Source organism: Capsicum annuum, chromosome 7 (assembly GCF_002878395.1).
Source record: "Capsicum annuum cultivar UCD-10X-F1 chromosome 7, UCD10Xv1.1, whole genome shotgun sequence".
Taxonomy (NCBI): domain Eukaryota; kingdom Viridiplantae; phylum Streptophyta; class Magnoliopsida; order Solanales; family Solanaceae; genus Capsicum; species Capsicum annuum.
In genome coordinates, this window is record NC_061117.1 from 217,121,004 (window position 1) to 217,144,521 (window position 23,518).

At 33.5% G+C, this 23,518-nt stretch overlaps 1 long non-coding RNA gene across 2 annotated transcripts; it reads left to right on the forward strand.

Moving 5' to 3' along the window:
- The first annotated feature begins 1,942 nt into the window (after positions 1–1,942).
- LOC107852037 lies at positions 1,943–12,282 on the forward strand. 2 transcript variants are annotated; one of them, XR_007057865.1, is made up of 5 exons: positions 1,943–2,116; positions 3,972–4,052; positions 8,348–8,425; positions 9,257–9,350; positions 10,917–12,282. It is a non-coding gene; the product is annotated as an uncharacterized LOC107852037 (long non-coding RNA). The 2 variants fall into 2 exon arrangements; XR_001669248.2 differs by having other exon boundaries at positions 1,949–2,116; positions 11,171–12,282.
- The last annotated feature ends 11,236 nt before the right edge of the window (positions 12,283–23,518 follow it).

Consider the following 23,518-nt stretch of genomic DNA (forward strand, 5'->3'; position numbering starts at 1 on the left):
AAGTGCATATAAATTAGTATGGTACGCAAAACAAACCGACAGTATAAAAAACACAAAAGATAAGTGCATATAAACTAGTAAGGTATGCAAAATAAACTAACATCGATAGCCACAAGCTAATACTACAGTCACAACACCAAAACAAGAAACTCCAGACATAAAGGATCGCTCCCCTACTATTACCGACGCGCTCCCACCTCCTAACCCTCTACCCTAATCCGCGTCCTCCACACCTTCTTATTAAGGTTCAAGTCCTCCGTAAGTTGTCACTGCTCCATACCATGCCTAATCACCTCCCTCCAATATTTCTTCGATCTACCTCTGCCCCATATAAAACCATCCATAACCAGAGTCTCATACCTCGACATTGGAGCATCAGAGCCCCTCCTCATCATGTGCCCGCACCAATGTAACCTCACTTCTCGCATCTTGTCCTTTACCGAGGCAACTCCCACCTTCTCCCAAATAATCTTATTCATCACCCTATCTTTCTTGGTATGTCCACACATTCATCACAACACTTTCATCTCTGCCACCTTCAAACTTTTGGATGTGGGATTTCTTAACTGACCAACATATAGCCGGTTGGACTACCACTCTGTAGAACTTTTCTTTAAGCTTCAGGGCACCTTTTTATCACATAGAACTCCCAAAACGAGTCTTCATTTCAATCACCCTTCCCCAATACGATGTGTGACATCCTCGTCAATTTCACCATTGCCCTGAATCATAGACCTCAGATACTTGAAACTCTCCCTCTTCTGAATGGCCTGACTCCAGCCTCCTGCGATGCATCACTGAACTTACACTCCAAGTACTCCGTCTTGGTTCTACTTAACCGAAATTCTTTGGACTCAAGAGTCGGTCTCCAATTCTCCAACTTATCATTAACTCCACCCCGAGTCTTGTCAATCACTACCACATCTTCTGCAAATAACATACACCAAGGCACCTTCCCTTGAATTTGTCGTGTCAAAATATCTATCACCAAGGCAAATAAATACGAGCTAAGTGTCGATTATTGTTGCAACCCTATCAAAATGGAAAGTGCTCCGAATCTCCACCTACCGTCCTCACATGAGTCTTCGCACCATCATACATATCCTAAATTGACCTAGTGTACGCCACGGGCACCCCTCTAGCCTCCAAGCACTTCCACAAAATTTCCCTAAAAACTCTGTCATAAGCCTTCTCCAGATTAATAAACACCATGTGCAAGTCTTTTTTCCTCTCCTGAAACTGCTCCACTAATCTCCTCACAGGGTGAATGGCATCAGTGGTCGAGCGACCTGGCATAAAACCAAACTAATTCTCAGAGATCGTCATGATCCTTCTCATCCTCAACTCTATCACCATTTCTCAAACCTTCATAGCATGACTCAACAACTTAATATCTCTATAGTTGTTGCAACTCTGAATGTCTCCCTTGTTCTTATACACTGAAATCATCGTACTTCACCTCCATGCTTCAGGCTTCTTCGTTGCCCTAAAAATAACGTTAAACAACCTTATCAACCACTCCAAACCTGCCCTGCTAGTGCTCTTCCAAAAATTCACTGGAATATCGTTTGGCCCCGTCGCTTTACCCCGCCGCATCCTACGAATAACTCCCTTGACCTACTCAACCTTGATCCGCCTACAATAACCATAATTGCGACACTCCTCATATTTCTCCAAGTCACCCAACATGAAACCTTTGTCCCCCTTGTCGTTCAAAAGTTTATGAAAATAGAACTGCCACCTCTTCCTAAAAATCCCAAAACGCTCCACAATAAAAATAACCACATCCTTTATTTCTTTTTATATGCTCTCTTTTCTTTTTTTAAATCAACTATTATAAATTTTGATCAGTCTTTTAGAATGTACTTTTAATAAAACTAAGAACAAATTATAATTGATACTATTTTCTATATAATCTTTAAATATTTAAATTTTAATTTTAAAACTTAATCAAATTAACTTAGAAAATATATTAAAAACGGAGGAGTACTAAAGGAAAAAACAGGAGCAGCGGGGTTCGGTTGGATCAGAATTCACAGCCAATTGAATAGCGCGCGCTTTGTGTCCTCGTCCTCATTCGCCAGAAACCGCTGCCTTAAAACCGAATTCACCAATGGTAATTCTATTTTTTTAATCTCTTCAGTTCAATGTTTCATGGATGAATTTATTACATAATGCGATCAGGTGATTGTAGTGATTACCACTAAAAGAAATAAGGAATTAACTTATAAATCGGAATTTTATACTTGTAAACCTAGATTAGATTAGATGCTCCAGCTGTAAATTACTTTTAACTGACTCTAAGCTAGCATTTGGTCGTGGATTTTGGGAGTAGTATTTGTAAAGATGTGGTCCCTGTGTCTAACTCAATTTCAAAAGCTAGCTCGGGATTCAGGAGAGTATTGTTCAAGTCCAAACCACAAGTCCATTCCAAACAATGTGGGTTTGTGGGACTCTAACCATTTCTAAGGAATAGCGTTCGAAAAATTATCTTCAAATATCTATTTGGTCATGAAATTGATTAGATTTGAAAATCAGATATTCAATTTTTCTCCGTTCATTACAACAATCGGATAAGCTTGCAATTGGATAAACCTGCGATTTAACTGGATAATATATGGCCAAACAATTGCTGCCCTGTTACTAGAAGGTCATGCAATTGGAAACAACCTATGACAGAAATGCAAGGTAAGGCTGCGTACAATACATCCTTGTGGTGGGGCCCTTCCCCAGACCCTGCGCATAGCAGAAGCTTTAGTGCACCGGGTTTCCCTTTTTAATATATGGCCAAACAGGAGCTAGTAAACTAGAAATCAAACATACTCCAGGGATCAAGTGTAAAGACTTGATGGCTTGGGGACATGGCTGGGGAACTTTGTGTTAGGTGCTTGGTTTCAGGCTATTTATTGTAAGGAAGCTGGATAATGGAGTAAACTTGTGCTTCTTGGATTGATGGATTCGCATGCTATACTTCATATACATCTGTAAGAGTTGTAGGATGCTTATAGCATTGATAGATTCCTCATGCCAGGGGCGGAGATACGCGGACTCCAGAGGGTTCATCCGAACCCCCTTCGTCGAAAAATTACACTGATATATATATGAAGTTTTTCTTATGTGTATATATATTAATTGAACCACCTTAATACAAGCAAAAAACTTGGTTCAGTGGCAAAGGGGTTGCAAACTTTCATGCAAAGGGCCTCATGGTCTCGGGTTCGAGACCCATTCACGACTGGTTTTTAGTTTTTCTTTTTCTTTTTCTGCCTGCGTTTGAACCCCCTTAATAGAAATCCTGCCTCTGCCACTGCCTCATGCTACTTGGCTATTTAATGCACATCTATAGGAGTTGTAAGACTAATATCCTAAGCATTAATCTCTAATGAAATATGATTTTTACTTATGTAAATGGAGGGTTTACAGTCAATATCAAATTCTGGTTTCCTGCCATTGCAATTGAAAGATTGCTTCAGTTGTGCAAACTCTGATTCCAAATGTTATGATATGCACAAACAACCAGCCAAAAGAAGAAGGAAAATAAATCTGAAAAGGAATGAAAAGCTATTAGAAATAAGGAAGAAGTTTAGAGGAGCAAAAAAGGAGCTAAATAGGTTTTAGGATGTATTTTCAATGCTTTCCATTGAGATTTCCCTGCTGGATATCCCCGTAACTGATTCTAGCAAACTAACAACGATGCGAACCGACTCCCCCTTTAAGCATTTTGCAGCTTAGAATCCATCGCATCACAACAGTGACCAAACTATTGTCCTTTTTTTTATTTTTATAAAAGGGCTTCTTGGTCTTCCAATTTCTCTTGCTAAGGCCTATGCAATGATATCTTCATCGTATAACGACAGTGATCACCTTTGCTTTTTCCTCGTTTTTGAGTTATTTCCTTAACATTCTTAATATTTTCTGATGGTATCGTAGTTACTATTTGCTCACATGTTACTAATTTTTCTTGTTCATAGAGAAGGTAATCTATCACGACTAGAAGCCGGATGGTCATAATTATTCCTCTTCAGCATGTTTCTGTCGGCATGTGTAACTAGGTATCTATGTTTCTTTGTCTTCTTGGTTCTACGAAACTGCTGCTGCTTTCTTCTCCAGCTTCACTATTTCAGGAGATTACATTATGACTTACTTTTTAATGCTTTCTAATAGATTTCAACTCTATAAGTGCATGCCATTTTATCATTGAAGTAATTCCTTGAAAACCGCAAGTTACTCATTCTCCTTCAGGTATAACTGTGCTTGGGAATGTTATAACTTACTATCTTGCTATGCTTCCATCGTGTATTCCTCCTTATGTATTCTGTTAGGACGAGAGAGATGGGACCCCACTAACACCTTTTCAGGTATTTCCCTTTTCAAGGATGCTTTCTCAAGCCTTTTCCCCTCTCCTGCAGGAATAACTGTGCCCCGAGTGTACCTTTCTGCTCCAGTGATACAGTCTAATACTCTAGTCAAAATTTAAATCAGCAGTATTTTTTTCATAAGTTAATTCACGGTGTTTACACTTGCATGTGCATTGCTTTGTGCATATAATGTGATGTTTTTTCTTTCCATGCCAACATCTCTCTATTGTTGAACACTCCTTTCCTCCTGTTAGTAAAAAGGGAGACGTGAGAGCATGGGCCTATGTGGAACTTTTGTGAATTGAAATAAATGAACATAAAAATACTCCCTTTGTTTCAATTTGCATGTCTTACTTTCTTTTTTAGTTAGTTTAACAAAGAATGCCTATTTTTAGCAACTCTTTAATCAACATCCTACATAGCATGTTTAAGACCATAAGATTCAAGGCTCATTTTAGTACATTACTCACATCTTCAATTTAAGACCACAACATTCAAAAGTCTGCCATACTTTCTTAAACTTCATCCCTAGTCAAACTAAGACACATGAAATGAAATGGAGGGATTATCATATGGTAAAATTGCAACTGAAACTAGGACGGGATGGGTATCAATGTTTTACCGAGACCTACTTGAACAATGACTATGGAGGTTTGCTACTGAGGAGAACATTTGGTGGAAAGAAGTGATAAAAGTGAAAGTATGAGTGCCGGCAATGTAAAAGGTTTCAGATGAGGTGACTTAGCCCTTAGGCCCTGGTTGTTGTACTTAATGGGAGTTTGCGTCTGAATGGTTCTGATTTCAAATTCGATTTTTATTCTTTTCAACCACTTATTTGCTCTTAACAGATATGATTTTTCAGCTCCTGTAAAGAATCTTAAAAACTGTAAGTCGATATACACTAAAAATTCCCAGTGAAGTGACCTTTTATCACCACTCTGCTTACTACTTCCACACAATTACCACCAATCACAACTTCACCACGAACCATCAACAAACCACTGCTACTTCCACCATCTGCCGTAACTGCAAAATAATCACTACCAGGCACCTCCACCAGCCACCATTGCACAACTATCAACATCAACCACCATTCCGGCCACCATCATCGCCAACTATTGTTGTCACTAGCTTTTAGAGCATGCCTCATCAAACAAATAGCTTTTTAAATACTATGTAAACAAAAAATTTCTCTAATTGTTGTGGATATAATGTTTAATTGGTATTCCATCTGAACTTATTTTGTTATTTTTTAAATAAAGACAATTATACAAACTCAGATGCTGATATAACCATATTAATCATTTATGTTTTGATGTAGAGACAGTATTTTGATAATATTATATGTATTGAGGCTCAAACATCTTACTTTTAAACAAACAAATGAGTTGATAATATGGGATAAGCTTATTCTAAGTGATTGTGAAGGGATGCAGGATTTCACAAGATTTGTGGGCTTCTCGATTGGAAATAGGAATCAAACATGGTTTCCATTACAACAAGTAATATATGAGGTAGGAAGACGAAGTGAATCTCAGAAATATCAGATAGGGAAAATGATGTGGTGGAAAGAATACTGCATGGGCTATGCAGTTTTGTACAGCTAGGAGGGGGCAGTAAGATAGTGTGGAAGGGTTCTTCATAGCATTCATACTATAATCTTGTGAGTCATGTCTGATGAAAGTGTTACAGATGCATTTGGTTACCAACAACTACAATATCTAATCCCAACATAATGTAGGTCAACAACAACAATATACCCAGTGTAATCCCATCGGTGGGGTCTTAACCCTACCTCACCGAGATAGAGAGGTTGTTTCCCGAAGACCCTCGGAGCAAGTGAACACATATCAAAAACGTTCAGAAGTAAAGTGGAACCAAGATAATTTAGTTCAGTTGTATGAATTCTCAACACCAATCTAAGTCTACATGAATTCCAAGAGATTGTAGGTCTTTCAAGAAAGTTATTCCATGTAATTATCCATTGGACACCAATATGGAAATGCAGCCTCCAAGAGAGTGGCATTTAATTTCCCTTTGTTATACCATCAGTCCTAATATGCCTCTAGCGGCATAAACACTCAAATTTGTCCTTCCTCAGTTAGCCCATCCATTTTATCCACATGTCATGCCAACTCAACAAACCAGCCACTTCTTTCACTACCATCCAAAGTCATCAAACACTTTTGCCATATATGTGATCACCACCAATATAAACCATCTACCTATCTTTCATTACTTCTAAAAGTAGAAATTAACTTAACACAATAACTTTTGAAAAGGACCCTCATTCATGAAAAAACTTGACATGCTTCATTTATACTACTTGTTAATTTAAAAAGAGGGAGACGTACCATTGGAGATGATTTCTCCTTGAGATCAAACCCGATGGAGGAGTATACGATCAGGTTGTAATGTTGAAGCTAGAAACTGAAAGAACAATGCTTGTACTCCATTCCATGACAAATATATCAAATGCTTCAAAGGTGAAGAACACTGGAAGTTCGGAAAGTTTCCTCCAAAGAATAATCCATAAACATACAACCTGATTGTATACTCCTCCTCTGGCCTGGAGAACCAATCATTTCCGACCATACAGATTAATTTCACCAAAAATGATCCCCAAAAGCTTATCTCCCTCTTTTTAAAATTTCAATAGTATATGGGTAGATATGACCCTTTTCTAAAATATAAACTAGAGATCTCCTTTCTCCTGGAAGAAACAAAATGACAGATATAGAAAGAAGAGTGGTTGGAGAAGACAAAACTCAGAGCATGAGCAGAAAAAATATTATTCTTTCTTTCTCACAAAAGTGGTATGAAAGGAAACAAAAGATATGGGCAGTCAAACTTGTTTGCCAATTTTATTTTTTTTAAAGCGAAGGAATAAGAAAGTAAGAGTAACCATGAAGACAACAGCTTCTTGTGCTTCATCCAACTCCGATCGCCGATGATCTTCTCACGTCATTTGTTCTCTGTTGTAGTATTTTCTTATCGTATTATCGAGTGTACATCTCTTTTAGCCTTGCAGGATATTTCTTTTCCTCTTGGATTGTTGCCTTTTTCCTCACTTGAGGCGTGCACTTATTGATTGTGTGTGTGCTGCACCTCTCCTGAAGTGTGGTTAGGCGCCATTTCTGTTCTTTGCATGGCCTCAGAACCTGAAGCTTGCCTTTGGTTTAATTAGGGGCATGAAATGCTCAAAATGTTTTCTTATATTTGATTTTCCTAGCTCCTACATTTAACAAACCATATGTTGTATTTGTTTGACAGATATAGTAGGTGTATTCATCAAATTACATGATCATCAATACATCTCTTTTCATACTTCTTCACAAATAGCTTAGATATACACGAAAACAGATCCTAGTAGTACAACCTGTATATCTGTAGTTATAAAGATGCCTGTTCTATAACTAGGACTTGTTTTCATGGCCACTGTGCTTCGGGTTTGGTGGTAAGGTGGGGTATTATGTCGAATATGCTTCATGCATTATTCTTTTGGACATGCTCCACTAGTGGTTTAAAGTTTTTTGGATTTGTTTCTGCAGTGGGTTCTATTATTTTCTCATGAAAAAGTGCTACTAGAACAATTTTCTCGTATGGAATAATGTTTGACTTGTAACATATAATATAGCTATCAGGGTGGACCCACCTTGTATCAGAGGAGGTTAATCTAATCAGTTCCGCAGAAAAGAATAACTCTATACAAAGATACAATACATGTAATATAGAAAGCGAACCACTTAACACAGATGGATTCCAGTATGCTCGCGAAGGGGTCAAGCTATTACTTGTATCATGCATTCAATTCCGTCGAACTTTTTAATTTTTATTTGTTGTTTCCAGACAGTTCTCTTTCTCCACTCCCTTCTCTATCACTCTACCTCCCCCACCTCTTCTCTGTTTTTGATGCATTCAAAGCTTTAAAAGAAAAAAGTAAGAGAGGGAAATGCAGGCGGCCTGATTCTGCCTTCTGTTTATTTCAGCAATCTGCTGCCTTTTCGCTCTTGCCTCTCCGTGCTTATAGCATCAACCACGCAGTGATACTTTGTTTCTTTTTCTGAGTAAGTTACCCTTAGCAGTTCGTTGGTAACTATGTTTGCTATATTAATCCAATCTTCTTAAATGCTTTTCGTTGGTAACTATGTTTGCTATATTAATCCAATCTTCTTAAATGCTTTTATGATTTGTTGAACCAGTGATTTTGGGATGGTAAGAGTGGGTTAGCGTCCCACATTAGTTGGAACCGGATTGGCGGTCTGCTCCCGTCATGATCTAACTTTTGGATTGAGTAGACCCAAGTGCCATAGGTTTACATGGTTAGTCAGGTCCTTCCCCGTTTGGGCTCCATGTTATATTGTCCACGCTCTAGTTGGGCCTGGTTGTGAACATGTGGTGGGGGGAATGGACTGGTGGTCTGCTTGTATGCACTTGTTAAGCACTTGCACAATCCCCCCTAATGAACTAGCTTTTGAGCCCAAGCGTCGTATGTGTACATAATTGTTTCGTAAGCCATCATTCAGATATTGGAAATGTCATTCTAACAATTTTGTTTTTGATGTTCTTTTACAATTTCATCTAACAAATTTAAGTTTGTGAATTTAAAACCTCTGTAAATAGCACGCTTCCCTTCACCCCACCCCACCCCCCACATTTCTAATACGCAATGTTGGAGTAGCTGAATGATTGTTGTGTCTGCTTCTGCTTCTGATTATTGAGTTTGAGGTGTTACTGATTGCTGTTTTTGTAGCTTTCTTCTAGTGAAGAATAAAAATGGTCTCTTGATGTTATCCAAGTCAGAGACTGTGAGTGTTAGGTGTTAGGTCTAGTGGATATCTCATTACAGGACAATAAAAAGAATGTTGAACTTTTTAATTTGTTTGCTGTATTCTCAGGGAAGGAGCTAGACTTCTAGGAATTCAGAAAGACTTCATTATGTTGGGCATCAGATTGGTAGTTGAATCGAGGTGCCTCGGACTTTAACAGAAAGTATGCCTTTGCATTTGCATTATCCTAAAGTTTATAAATAGTATGATTTGTTAAATTGCTTGTATCTTGAATTTTAATTAGCAATTCTTGCCAAAGTTTTAAACGTTAGTTCTAACAAAAGATAGTTTAAGTTTTGGGGGACTAGCTGCTACTCTGCAGATCAATAAAATTCCTTTTATGATTCGTGAATATTAATACAATAATATAATAATAAGTAAATAAAAATTGATGATGTTTGGAGGTTTGGCGACAGAACCTAGAGTCTAAAGGGTTTAGGTTGAGCAGTACTGAGACGGAGTACTTGGAACGTAAGTTCAAGGATTCGACACAAGAGGCTGACGTGGTTGTTTAGCTGAATTCTCAGGCCATTTGAAAGAGGGATAGTTTCAAGTATCTTGGGTCTATGATCCATGGGAATGGAAGGATTGACGGGGATATCACGTATTGGTGCTGGGTGGTTGAAGTGGAGGCTTGCTTCGGGAGTCTTGTGTGATAAGAAGGTGCCTCCTAAACTTAAAATAAGTTCTACAGGGCGGCAGTCTGACCGATTATGTTGTATGTAGCGTAATGTTGGTCAGTTAAGAACTCCCACATTCAAAAGCTGAAAGAGGCAGAAATGAGGATGTTGAGATGGATGTGTGGAGTACCAGGAGAGATAGGGTTAGAAATGAGGTTATTCGAGAGAAGATGGGAGTGGCTACGGTGGAAGATAAAATGCGGGAAGGGAGGTTGTAATGGTTCGGGTATGTGGTGAGGAGTGCATGGATGCTCCAATACGGAGGTGTGAGATGCTGGCTATGGAATGTTTTAGGCGGGGTAGAGGTAGGCCGAAGAAATATAGGAGGGAGGTGATAAGGTATGACATAAAGCGTTTACAGCTTATAGAGGACATGGCCCTTGATAGGAAGGTGTGGAGGACACGAATTAGGGTAAAGGGTTAGTTGGTAGGAGTGCGTCCATAATAGTAGGGAGGAGTGCTTTATTTGTATCTATTCTTGTAGTTTCTTGTTCGTAGTATTCTGATGATGTTTGTGATCTCGAATAGATAGTTTATAGTATTATTCTGTCAGTGTCTTGTTTCTTTTATTATCTAGCGGTGTGTTATTTCATTTTGTTGTTTCTTTTTATGTTTTTTGTTTGTCATACTGTTAGCTGTCTTAAGCCAAGGTATGTCGGAAACAACCTCTCTACTTTATCTGAGGTAGTGGTACGGACCGCTTACACTTTACCCTTCACCCTTCCCAGACCTCGCTTCATGGGAACACACTGGGTATGTAGTTTTTGTTGATGTTTGGAAATTGAAAATTTTCATTTGAGTTGAGTCAAAACAGCTGCTTTGGTTTTAGCTTATCATAAACAAAAAGACATTCAAAACCATGCCTTTTGAACCTAAAAGAATTTTATTTAGGTGGAAACATAAATGACAGTCATTTTGTCTTCAAGTTATTTAGGATATATACAACAAACCATGTAGAAGCATTCACTATATTGTTTATTATATCTTATTGGTCATGGATTGTGATATTCTTTTTTCCATTTTTGGCTTCATTTATCAAAATGAAACAGGTATATCTCTGGTTTGTTAGAAGCCACGTCCAAGCTTTTATTTCCCTATTTAACATTATCATATAAATGTGGGGTATCCAAATGTACACATGTGCAATGCACATGTCTTCTCATATAAAAACATAGACACACACCTAAGACTTAGTTTGCTTTCTTTGCAACAGCATATTATATCTGATTAAGCTGTATGTAAGGTAGGTGGTTCAAAGAGACCATTTTTCCCCTCTCCTTCCTATAATTGAATTTTTGTTCAGGATTTTGAGTGTTGGCAGTCATGTGGGTGAGGCATGCAATGATGTCAAGAATTATTGCTAAGAGGGTATCCCCAAAAGTTGATGTTGTGTGGGTTGGACCAGTTACAGGATGACACAAATCAATAGCCCTCTTTACTGAAAGGGACACTTAAAAGTTTTAAATTTAGATTTGTATCAAAATCTATGTCACCATTGGTTCCTTTGGGGGGACCCTTTTGTCATTGGTGTTGACACGTTATTGAGAATGGGTCCCTTGACTTAATCTTCTTCTGCAGCTTTTTTGAAGAGATATTGGTGTTGGTTCAATTGTTTTCAGCTGAAAATGCTTTTAGCTAACTCCTCTTTTTCTGCACAAAATCCAACTTGTGCTTGGAACTGTCTTAGTAAAAAGTTGAAATGGCTTCTAGTAGGGCCATTTTAGAATATGTATTATGTGGGTGTTAGAGAATTCTGATATAGAGCAATCTGATAGTATATCTACATAAAAGGTGGTTGCTTTTTTCATCTGATTACTTAGTTTTGCTGTGTAAGTTACTCTTCTTGATTTTTCCATCCGGTCCATATGCTTTTTGTTGATGTATTGTCCTAGGTATCCAACAGGCAAAATTAGTTGGAACTTTGATTGTTTCCATAAATTGACTAAAAGACATGGTCCTTTAGGAACTTCAGAAGCCATAGTGTGATGTCAAGTGTGATTTTGCTTAATGAAGTCTTTTTATCTTTTTCATTATTTTGAGAAGCCAATGTGATGTCAAGAGTGATTTTGCTTAATTAAGTCAGTTACTAGTATTATTCATAAGAAATCCTGGGAAAGTTCTGGAAGTTTCTTTTGCGCATCGAGTCAAAGCATATGTGCAAAATCAGGAGTTGCTTGTTGAAAATATGATACCACCTCATGTTGGAAGATTCTTTGTTTTATAGATTGCAGCTGTTTCAAACTTTATGAGCAGTAAATACTGAAGAAAAAAAAGAGGGAAAGCTTGGTTTTGATGACTTCAGTTTTATAGCAATGCAGAATTTGTGCATTGGCTGAGAATCTACAGACAGAATTCCTTAAATTTGGTTATGATGATGTGCAGTATCTACAAGCTTCTGCATATAATTGCTGTTTACCTAACTTGCTTGCATAGTTTTAGATGCTAGAAAAAAAAAAATGAGCATTTCTATTTTTAGTATAGAAGCAACAAGGGTGATAAACCAGCCACCAAAACTCAGCATGCTGAGGGGGAATGAGAACCTCTTTAAGCTACCAACCCCAACAAAATATATCAGCCATTAATATTTAGCACAATACATAAATATGCTCTTTAACTTGACTTCGTATCACATCTATGACCTCCAACTTTGGGCGTGCATAAGTAGACTGTTAAGCTTGTATAAAGTTGAACAAGTAGACACATATGCCCTATGTGGCGTCCTTCATGGCCAATTTTTGTCCTACATAGCGTTCTTTGTGTATTATGCCACATAGGATGTGTGTGTCTACTTGTTAAATTTTATGCAAGTTTAAATGCCTACCTGTGCACACCCAAAGTTGGAGGTCATAGATGTGATTTGGGGCAAAGTTAAAGGGCAAGTTTATGTATTATGCCGTTTGTATTTCTTTATTTTTTTTTTAATTGAGTCAACTTGCGAAGGAGGAGAAAAACGATAAGTTATCTCCATATAAATCACGGATTTGAGCCATAAAATCAGGTACTAATAGTTGCATTAGGTAGGCTCGTTATATCACATATATTTTGGTGCGCAATCCTTCCTTGTATACATTGTGTGAACTCGAATAATTCTGTGCATCGAGCTATCCTTTATTGAGTTCAACTTGTCGCACTTTGACTAATACATTAGTCACTGAGTATTTCCTAGGAGTACTTTTCGCAAGCACGGGCATTAGACTATTCTGTTCATTGAGACTTAAGCAAGTGAAAAGAAATCACTTAATACTTTTTTTTTTTTTGCGTGTCTTAGTTTTTCCCTTTCTTTGGTATCTTTTAGTATGACCCGAAATTTCAAGCTAACGATTGATAGCGGAGATGATCAACCACTAGAAATACCCTAACTCGCCACAATTTTTTTTCTGTGTGGCCCTCCGTCGTCATATCCACACGCTATAAGGCTTCTACAAGACCATAGGTCGTCGTACCAATAAAATGATGGTGACTTCTACACATATTTCATTTTAGGAAAATTTTAAATAATCTTTTGTAGAAAGAACTTTGTCAGTTTTAGGATTATTAATTATGTTGTGCTCCAGTCAAATTGTCTAAATCCAATGCATTAATGTTAATTAAACTTTAGAATGTTGACGTGTGTACTTGACTGTGCATTTTATTAAATTTGTTAGTGGACAATGGGCACACGCAAGACTGAATAAATTTTATTATCTGCATAATAACAAGGTGGAAATCTAGTTATACAGCAAAAAATAAAATAAAATAAAATGATATCCCTTTGATTGAAAATGTTAGATAATGCCACAATCCCGGAGAACCTAATTAAAAAGTAAGGATTAAGAAAAAAGAACTAATTAAACTTAATCAGCTAAGTCTTATATTGTTTAATGTGATGGTAAACCTAAACATTGGTGGAATTAGCATTTGTGAATAGGAAGGTATTAGTATAATTATAATATTCAAATTACCATTAGAGTTGGTTCGGATAAAAGGATGAAAAGTATGTAAGACTTAGATTAATAGAACCGGATTCGAGATTTAAATTTGATGGGTTTGAACTTTTATTTTTTTTAGCATTGAACCCTCATTATATTACGTATTAAAAGTTTATTGGATTCATATTTCATGCGTTTCAATTTAAGTGTCTTAATTTGACTGAGTCCAAAATTTAAGAAACAAAATAAAGACTCTTGAATTTGGTGGTCAAAATTAAAGATATGTGTAATCAATTAAATCTTCTGATCTTAAATTTGCCGCGTATAATTTGGAACTGAAAACTTACTAAATATATATATATAAAAAAAAAACTCTTTCAGAGAGACCAAAAAGAAAATAAGACACTCAAAATGGACGAAAGGAGTACATATTTGTGAAATTTATGTGGATTTTTATATACATATTTATATTCTGCATCGAAAAAAATTAGATTCTGTTAAATCTGTAACATACATATTTATGTTCTGCATCGAAAAAATTAGATTCTGTTAAATCTGTAACATACATATTTATGTTCTGCATCGAAAAAATTAGATTCTGTTAAAACCGTAGCCGATGAGTTGCATCCACCACTTAGACTTGAGAGGATGTAGAATTAGGATTATATTAATTATAGATCCCACATCATTAGAAAGTTAACTGCCCATCAACTAACTATGCACTTTACGTTAATTATATCTTTAAACTGTTTAAGCACATGAAAAAAGTTAATAATATATGCTATAAATTATAGCAATAAACTGCGACTGGCCTAATCATATGCAATTAAGGGCGATCAGTTAAGCATCTTACATAAAAAAAATCATGTTATGTATATAAGAAATTACACTAGTAACTACTACAAATATTACTTTTTATATTTACACATTAATATTGAATTACTTTAACGAAATTTTTGAATTCGACATTTTGATCGATGTGTGAACCTCAAACGTTCTTGTCTACTTTATATCGTGCAACGCAAATCTTTAAATAGTTTTAACACTTACTCTCATATTACTTATTAGGCATTTACATTATAATAGTATTGGGATGAATATTTATATTTTAAGGATAGTTAGTTGAGCTAGGACCAAAAACTTTTATTAATTTGTCATATGTCAAAAATACATCATGATATCCGTCATGCTCCATATATACTATATAATTTTTAAAAGCAAAGGCAATGACATTTTTGTTCTATCATAAAGAATTGGAGATTAAACTTTTTTTTTCCCTCTCTCTCAATATTATAATGTCAAAATTGAAGGGAGTCTTGGAGCAACGTGTGAACTTGTTTTTGTGTTATCTACATATTACGAATTCGAGCTGTGAAAACATTCATTAATATTTGTATTAGAGTAGATTGTCTACATCAAACTCTTTAGAATGTGGCCGTTTACCCAACCTTACTAATAAGAAATGCTTTGTTTATTGAACTACTTTATTTTTTTAAAAAAAGTATTATTTTAATGCGAAAATTATTGTATTGTATACATAGCATATCATATGTAATGTTGTATATTTGAGTGGGTAAATAATAGGTGTGTATTGGCCAATCATGAGCTTAAAACTCCAGGCATTTTGGGCATCTACTATGGATCAATAGACACCTGCCTTCCTCTTTAGCCACATAATTTTGCATGCTATTTTTAGGACCCACCTAATAATTCATGCTGTTTCTTTCTCCATCTTCTTTTTATCTTCCCCTTTTTTGGTTGCTTGTTTTGGCCCATAGGGTAGGTGGAGAGGGTTGGGCGTGGGTGGGGGCGTGGGGGTGAGGGGAGGGGTCGATCAGATTAATAAAAATTTATCTACACCCAATGTTTACACTAGGGGAGGAGTTGATGTAATGTTCGATTTATGAATTCATCTGAATCTAATAACTTTGACTTAAATCATGAATTTGAAAATTTGCTTTATAAAGTATAAAACACTAACCGAGTAGTAAATCAAACAGATTGTAACAGAATTTCCAACTTCAATTCATAATTAAGTTCAATTTGCGAAATTGCTTCTGATTTACACTAAATTATGTCAATTTATCATGGTTTAAGCGGCAAAATAAGGTGAGATATTAATTAAGATATATGTTGAATATTTATTGAATTGAAGTAAATATTAAGTGCGAGAAAGTAGGGGGATGATAAAGTATTTTTGCTTCTTTTTCAGATATTAATTCATGCATTCGTTTAGTTAAAATTCCTTAATGATCCAAGACAATGACAAGACCAAATCATAACTAAAAAAAGTTGAACTTGATTTACTTTTTAATTACACACTGCAAATATATATATTATTGTTCTTTAAAATTTGGATTTCTTGAAGGGTCTTATTCCCAAAGTGGTCCAATAAATTTAATCAAATTAAAAAAATAAACTAAAGATATAGAGTGAGTGTGAATATGAAAAGCAACATTAGTTGATCATTATAGACTAATTACTCATAATGGGAAGCAAACCTAAACACTTCACTTATTGGAGTGACTATTTAAGGTACTAATAACAATGCATTATAAACAAATTAATCACTTGTCTAAGGTGACAATATTGAGAGTGCAAAATGATGTCTTCTTTTTTATTATAAAAAAAATATTATTTTTGTCTCTTTTGTCTCCTATGTGGAAGAATATATAATCTTTCCCTAGTTTAATAACCCAATGAAAATTTCTTAAATCAAATCTTGATAAAAAATGAAACCCTATCATCATTTTCCACTAAAACATCTTATTAAAGAATTTGAAAAGGAGTTTTAAGCATGCATGTTTTAATTATGATATTATATTTCGAAAAGTTTGTGTGTTATTTAGATGTATAAGTTCACTAATCATTATATTAAAATTTATATTAATGTAGCCTAACTATGTAAATAAGATGTGAAAAAATTTACTTCGTGGAATACAATTGATGTACGTACTCAAGGATCTTATCCTAAATAATTAAGTACGTAGAGATCTTTATGAGATAATAAAGAAAGTCTTAATTAATCTTTTCTTCTTCTAATTAAGATTTCCTATCGTAGTATCATATAACGTGATATTTGATTAATATGGTCTTTCAAAAATGGTCTTTCCCAACAAATTCTTAAAAGTTAGGTTAATATCTACTTTTGTAAAGAGATTTATTAACGTCACAATTTCATACACTTTAACAACAATAACAACATATTCAGTATAATTCTATAAAGTAGGGTCTGGAGAGAGTAGAGTGTATGCAGACGTAACCTCTACCTCAGAGGTAGAGCGGCTGTTTTCGATAAATCCTCGACTTTAAGATAGAATTCTAGACAAAAAGTACTGGTGAAAATAATATGAACAACAACCAGTACTAAAAACAACAGATAATAATAGAAGATGAGAGACTTATATCATCCGATAATTAATTTAGATTGAAATCAACAACAATATGCTAATAATGAAATAACAACTTTAGTGACTAAAACCTAACTTTTGTAATTAGTGTTTTATACGTAATATGTTAACTCATTTTACAAGAATTTCCATAAGTTTTATATGGTTACAAATTAAAATACGTTATTATACTAAGAAGAAGAGAATTTGGTTAATTGTGGAAAATACCCCAAATAATGGATTCTTTTTTAAGAACATTATTCAATTTGTATTAGGCAATTTTGTAATTAGTGTTTTATACGTAATATGTTGACTCATTGTACAAGAATTTCCATAGGTTTTATATGGTTACGAATTAAAATACGTTATACTAAGAAGAAAAGAATTTGGTTAATTGTGGAAAATCCCCCAAATAATGGCTTCTTTTTAAAAAAAACATTATTTATTCACTTTATATTAGGCGCCGCCATTTTGCATGCATTTATTGCTTTCAAGTTTCAAGTATTGTTTTTTTTTTTTCTTTTTCAAACATGGTAGTATTTGTGGCATATAATAATGGCTGCTTTTGAGTTGTGTTAATAACCGTAAATTCCCCAAAGAAGAAAGTGACTTGCAACTTGCAATTTTTTATTTTTTTTTTATTTTCATTTTGCGTTTGGTATTCATATTAAGAATATTCGGGCTTTGGTAAGGTCAGAGGTTGTTTGAAATCAGTGGCGAAGCCAGCGTCTTAATTTGAGGGGTTTAAAATCGAAAAATGTGAACGAAATAATTAGTCAAAGGAGTTCAGCGTTAATTACATGTTCATGAAAAATAATTTTAAGCTTTAATACATAGTATAATTTTCTGTCGAAGAGGGTTCGAACGAACCCTCTCACTATTAGCTGGATCCGCCACTATGTGAAATTGAAAAAAATTATTACAACTAGTAGATATAAACTCATAAATGTTAAAAAATAATGGCTTCGTTTAGTACTAAGAATTTTAAAAATTGAACTCATGAAATTTAAATGTAAAATATTCCCCTGAATAAGGTTTTTTAAAAAAAGGCAATCTCTAACAAAAAAAATTTCATGTCTAATAGTTAAATTTAAGACCTTTAATTAAGGCGTGAATGAATCATATTCATCCTACCGCAATTCTGATCGATGAAAGGGACTTGCAATTGCCCATAGTCAAGTGGAAAATGGAGAGAGACAGACATGTGATTTTGTCTTTTCTAACAATTCTTCCCTAACTCAAATTTTAGTGAATTTAATTTCAATATATAATGAGTGATCGTCTGATTCGTAGGTACAATTAAGTTAGGATTATAATTCAAGAATTATAATATTAAAGTTAATTGTCAATGAATTATTGAGTACATAGATATTTTTGAGGAATGTTTGTTTTATTGCATAGAAAAGGCAATGTTTGTTTTAAGTTTTAAGTTATGGTCAAAGTTTTATTTATGAATTTACCCTTATTTCAAATCAAATAAGAGAAAGGATTAAAAGGTAATCAAGGATTTTTGTCTTTTAGGTATTTTATACATGATTGATAATCCTCGTGTTAGAATCCTATTTGAATTCCATGTAAAATAATATCAAAATTCTGATATAACTAATAATACAAATATTGCATATATTAAAAAATAAAATTCAATCAAATACAAGATAATATATATATATGATAATTATTTTTCTAATCTTGGTCGTAGTCAAATGACCCTTCATCGTAGACATAGGGTTCATTAGGATTCATACGTATATGCAAATTGTAATCAGAGGTGGAGTCAAAATTTAAAGTTTGTAAGTTTGAAATTATAGATCTTTTAAGTTATTGATTTCTAAATTTGTACATATGCAATGCGATTTTAAGACAAATACAAAATCTTGAAAAAAAGCTACTAAATTCAGCCTTGATCGTGAAAAAAAAAAGTTTTGCATTTTATCTAAACTTATCTTCACATATATCTATATATATATATATATATATCTTTCATTTTCACAGAAATTAACTCCTTCAATCTTCTCGTTAAGTTTCTTGATTCGTAAATTGAATTAAAAAGTGTGAATGTAAAGTAAAATGTGTTTTTAACATTTGAAATTATTCAAGAAGACATGATCTGTGGTTATCCAAAGACATCATTTCATTGTCAGTAGTGTTATATATCATGTGGGGAAAAAATAAATCAAAGTATTAGAGAAAGTAGAGATAAGGGACGGTTATCCTCGAACTATAATCTAAGTTGCTATGAAATATTTAAAATTTATGAGTATTCTATTACTCTTCGTAAACTTATTTTTCTGTAATTGTTTGCTCCTTTTTATTGACGTGACAGATAAATAATATAAAAAGAATGCAGAAATACAGAAAAAATAAGTTCAAATGAGTAATAAAATCCTCATAAAATTTAGATATGTCATAATAACTTCGATAATAATTTAGAAATACTTGTATCTTTATCTCGGGAAGTATACAAATGACTATTTGACCAAGTTGCATGAAGCCTTATCAAACAAATTAAAGGGACCAAATGTATTGTACTAGGGATACAATTTGTTAGAAATTAAAGGGACACTACTTTAAAGTATTTTCTTTGCAGCCGTCCCTGTTACTTTCCAATAATACAGTAATTTTACGCCACGTCTTATTTCGAGAATGTTTTTCTTGAATCGAGGGTCTATTATTGGAAATAATTTTTCATCTCATATTATAAAGTAAAGGTAAAATATGCATCCTCGCATTCTTGCTCAGACTTCACTTACGAGATATCACACTGGACATATTGTTGTTTCAACAGAGCTATCTATAGTTTTCATCTTTAATTGTTTCTTCGAATTGATGTAATATGTATATATTGACGGTGGATAGCAGCTAAAAATTATATTCTCTTTGTTCATTACCAACATTTTAATTGTAGTTTTTATTAATTTATATTAATCTGAGAAGGATTACAATTTATAATAATTTTTATATAATTTTTAAATATTTAAATTTGAAAATAAAATATTGAATTAATTTAATTTAATTTAACTCCAAAAATTAGTCAAATTAAGGGAATGGACAAATTAGTGTGATTGAATCCCTCAATCCCTCTCACAAAGTAGAAATTTCAATCAGATTTTTTATTACTTTCAAACAAATTATAAAATTTATTCCTATTAATCGTCAAGCACCTCACGAATCATATTAAAGGAAGAAACACTCTCTATCGAAATACTTGAACAGAAAAAAAAAATCATTAATTAGTAACGGATAAATCTTATTCATCAATTCTTCTTTTTCTTTTTTAAAACATAATTACAGAGCTAATACTTAATTTGTGGGATTAATATATGCATAATTATTGTTATTCGGTTATAAATGTATTTACATTATAATGAATATCTATTAAGAATACAAATAAAATCTACAAAGATCTAATAAAATCTATCAAATCTAGTTGATATCTATCGGGATTTAAAGTATTTTTAAGATCTAATAAAATCTATCAAATCTAGTTAATATCTATCGGAATTTAAAGTATTTTTAATCAGAAACTAGGAGTAAATTCTCCCTATAAATAGAAGGGCTTCCTTCATTATTATTATTATTATTATTATTATTATTATTATTATTATTATTATTATTTTAGATAGATTTTATTTATATATATTGGGGGTAGAGGTGAGGGGCTTGAGCCGAGGGTAGAATATGATAGTTGAACTTTTTTTAAGGTAATACTATTATTTAATATGTTTGATGAGACACTCTATTCTTTTTATTTGTTCTTGTTCTTACTTTATACTATTTTATAACATATTCTTTTTTCTTTTTCCCCAAAAACATGCACAATAATTTTTATATAGATACCGTCCTTTTCAAATGCACATTCATAATTTTTATTCCTCATGATCTGCACACATATTTAAAATTTTTAATCTAAGTTCTAAATTTTCAAATAAAGTAGTTATTGGTGCTGTTCATGATCTACGAGGACCAAACAAATAATAATCATTTTTTTTATCTTTATGCCGTAATTTACTCAATCAAAACCTGACATGAACAAATAAATCTAATTAATTCAATCCTATTTGGATGATAATGGTCAAGGATTAGTACCTAACATCTTTAATTATATACCTCACCTTTCATCTTCAACAATAATCTCAGTGGTCCTTTTTATTTATTTTATTTTTCTTATTAAATAACTATAGTATTCAAATCTTAAATATTAGTTAAGAAGACTTACGAGTTTCTTCACAACATATGCAAATCTACAGAAATCATGACTCGTATTACTAATCGTTGAAAATCCTCACAAAATGATGAATCCTTATGTTTCCACAGCAACGGTATAACAACGGCCTTATCCGTCGCTAACATGAAACAACCGGTATCGTTGGTCGTAAGGCGGTCACAAGTTTTACGACGGAATTAGTTTGTTCGTCGGGAAGTGGCTAGCAACGAGCATAATACCAACAGACAGTAATCCTTAGCGCCAGAGTTTGTCCGTCGCTAAAAACTATTTTTTTTAAGTGGTATATAGATGAACCCGATCCAATAGCTATTTCAAACGAAAACAAAAGGCTAACGAATTTATTTTAAAATACATAAACAAAAGATCACTTAATTAATATTGCTTAAAACTATATTAGATAGTAACTTAAATAGCCTCATGGATGATATAGAAAATGGGAAACATTGACCACTAAAATATGATTATATGGTTGAAGGCAAAAAAAATTTAACAAAAAATTGTTGACTCACTAACCAATTAAGAACCTTTATTGTATTAAAAGTTCATACAATTTCCCTCAACCAATGATAACATCTCACGTAGACCAAATCATCATATTGCTGCAGTCTAAATCTTAAAATATCTATCCTACTCCAACATGTTGATAATTTGATACTTATAATAAAACTATATGTGATAATTCCAAGTCGTGATCTTCTTGTTTGTCTTCAAAATAATTTTTATGTAATTTAGGTGGCACAGTAAAAAATCTTTTTTTTTTTCTTTAATTAATTAATTTATGCATTGGATTTCATTCATTTCATGGTTAAAGTTTTCTTAAATTAATGTCTCGACAATCAATATTATTTCTTATTTTTTATTTAGCGACAATAAAAGTCCTTATAGGTTCTTGAACAATTCCAAAATTTCTTTCACATCTGATTCTTTTTGAATTTTATTTCAAACAAAAAGTTAAATATGAAGAAAAAAACATCACAATGAAAACCATCAATTCTCTAGTGAACAAGACAGAGGTTTAACTTGTAAATTCTTCATGTCTATTATAATCAAATTGATTGCTCAAGTGGATTGATTGCCTGAACAATACATCCACCTCTAAGAATAACCAATAAAGGGTGTGATGGAATTGTTGTGATCTTATTGCTCTAATAAAAAGTTATAATTAATTTTAAGCATCGAAAAAGAAAAGATTCTTAATACGAAATCTTTTTTTGTTGCTGTAGCGAAACTTAGGTGGGCAAATAAGTTGATCATTATTCATGTCATTCTATTATAACTGTGAACGTGAGTAATGTGTGCGTCCCTCAATTAGTCACATCAGTAAATTTCGAGCAGAGTTTGGATGATAAAAAGATGAAAAAACAAAAAATAATATCATTTCTATTCCCCATAGGTGTACCACCTACCATGTTGCACATTTTGATAGGCTAAGTAATGATCCCAAAATAATATTTGCAAAAGTAACCAATGAGAAATTGCCACAAATAACCTATAAATTAGCATGAAGATTAGGAAGATAATGACATTTACGTCTTTCGCTATTTCAGGGCAACTGATTACTAGCTTCCAATTTTCTGCAGACTTTTTATCTCAGTGATTGATGCAATAAAAATCCGTTCTTTTTTTTTTTATTTGTCAATTTGTAGAAAGGCGGATTCAAGTTTTGAAACATATGAATTTTTATAATAATCTTAAGTTAACATCAAATAACAACTCGGTTTATAATTGATAATATAAACTAAAATTTTTGTATTTTTTTAATATAAATATAAAATATAAACAAAAGTTACTGAATTTTTGTGGATCTGTAAGGGCTCCGCTCCGGCTTCCTAGAGAAATAGACTCCCGTGTCGGCATATAAAAGAAAAAAAGATCAATTATCACCTTTTCACAGTGTATGACACTTTTCACCCTGTGGAAAAAAAAAAATTTGTGCATATAAAACTTCCTTCTTTTTTTTTTATCGATGGACAATACCTGCATTGGATCCCGAGTAAATATGAATTTGTGTCGGGGAATCCCATTAAAGGTAAAACGCTTCCTATTTAGGGGATTCGAACTCGTAACCTTTAATTAAGAATGGAGGATTACTTACAACTCCATCATAATCTTTACTAGTGTATAACACT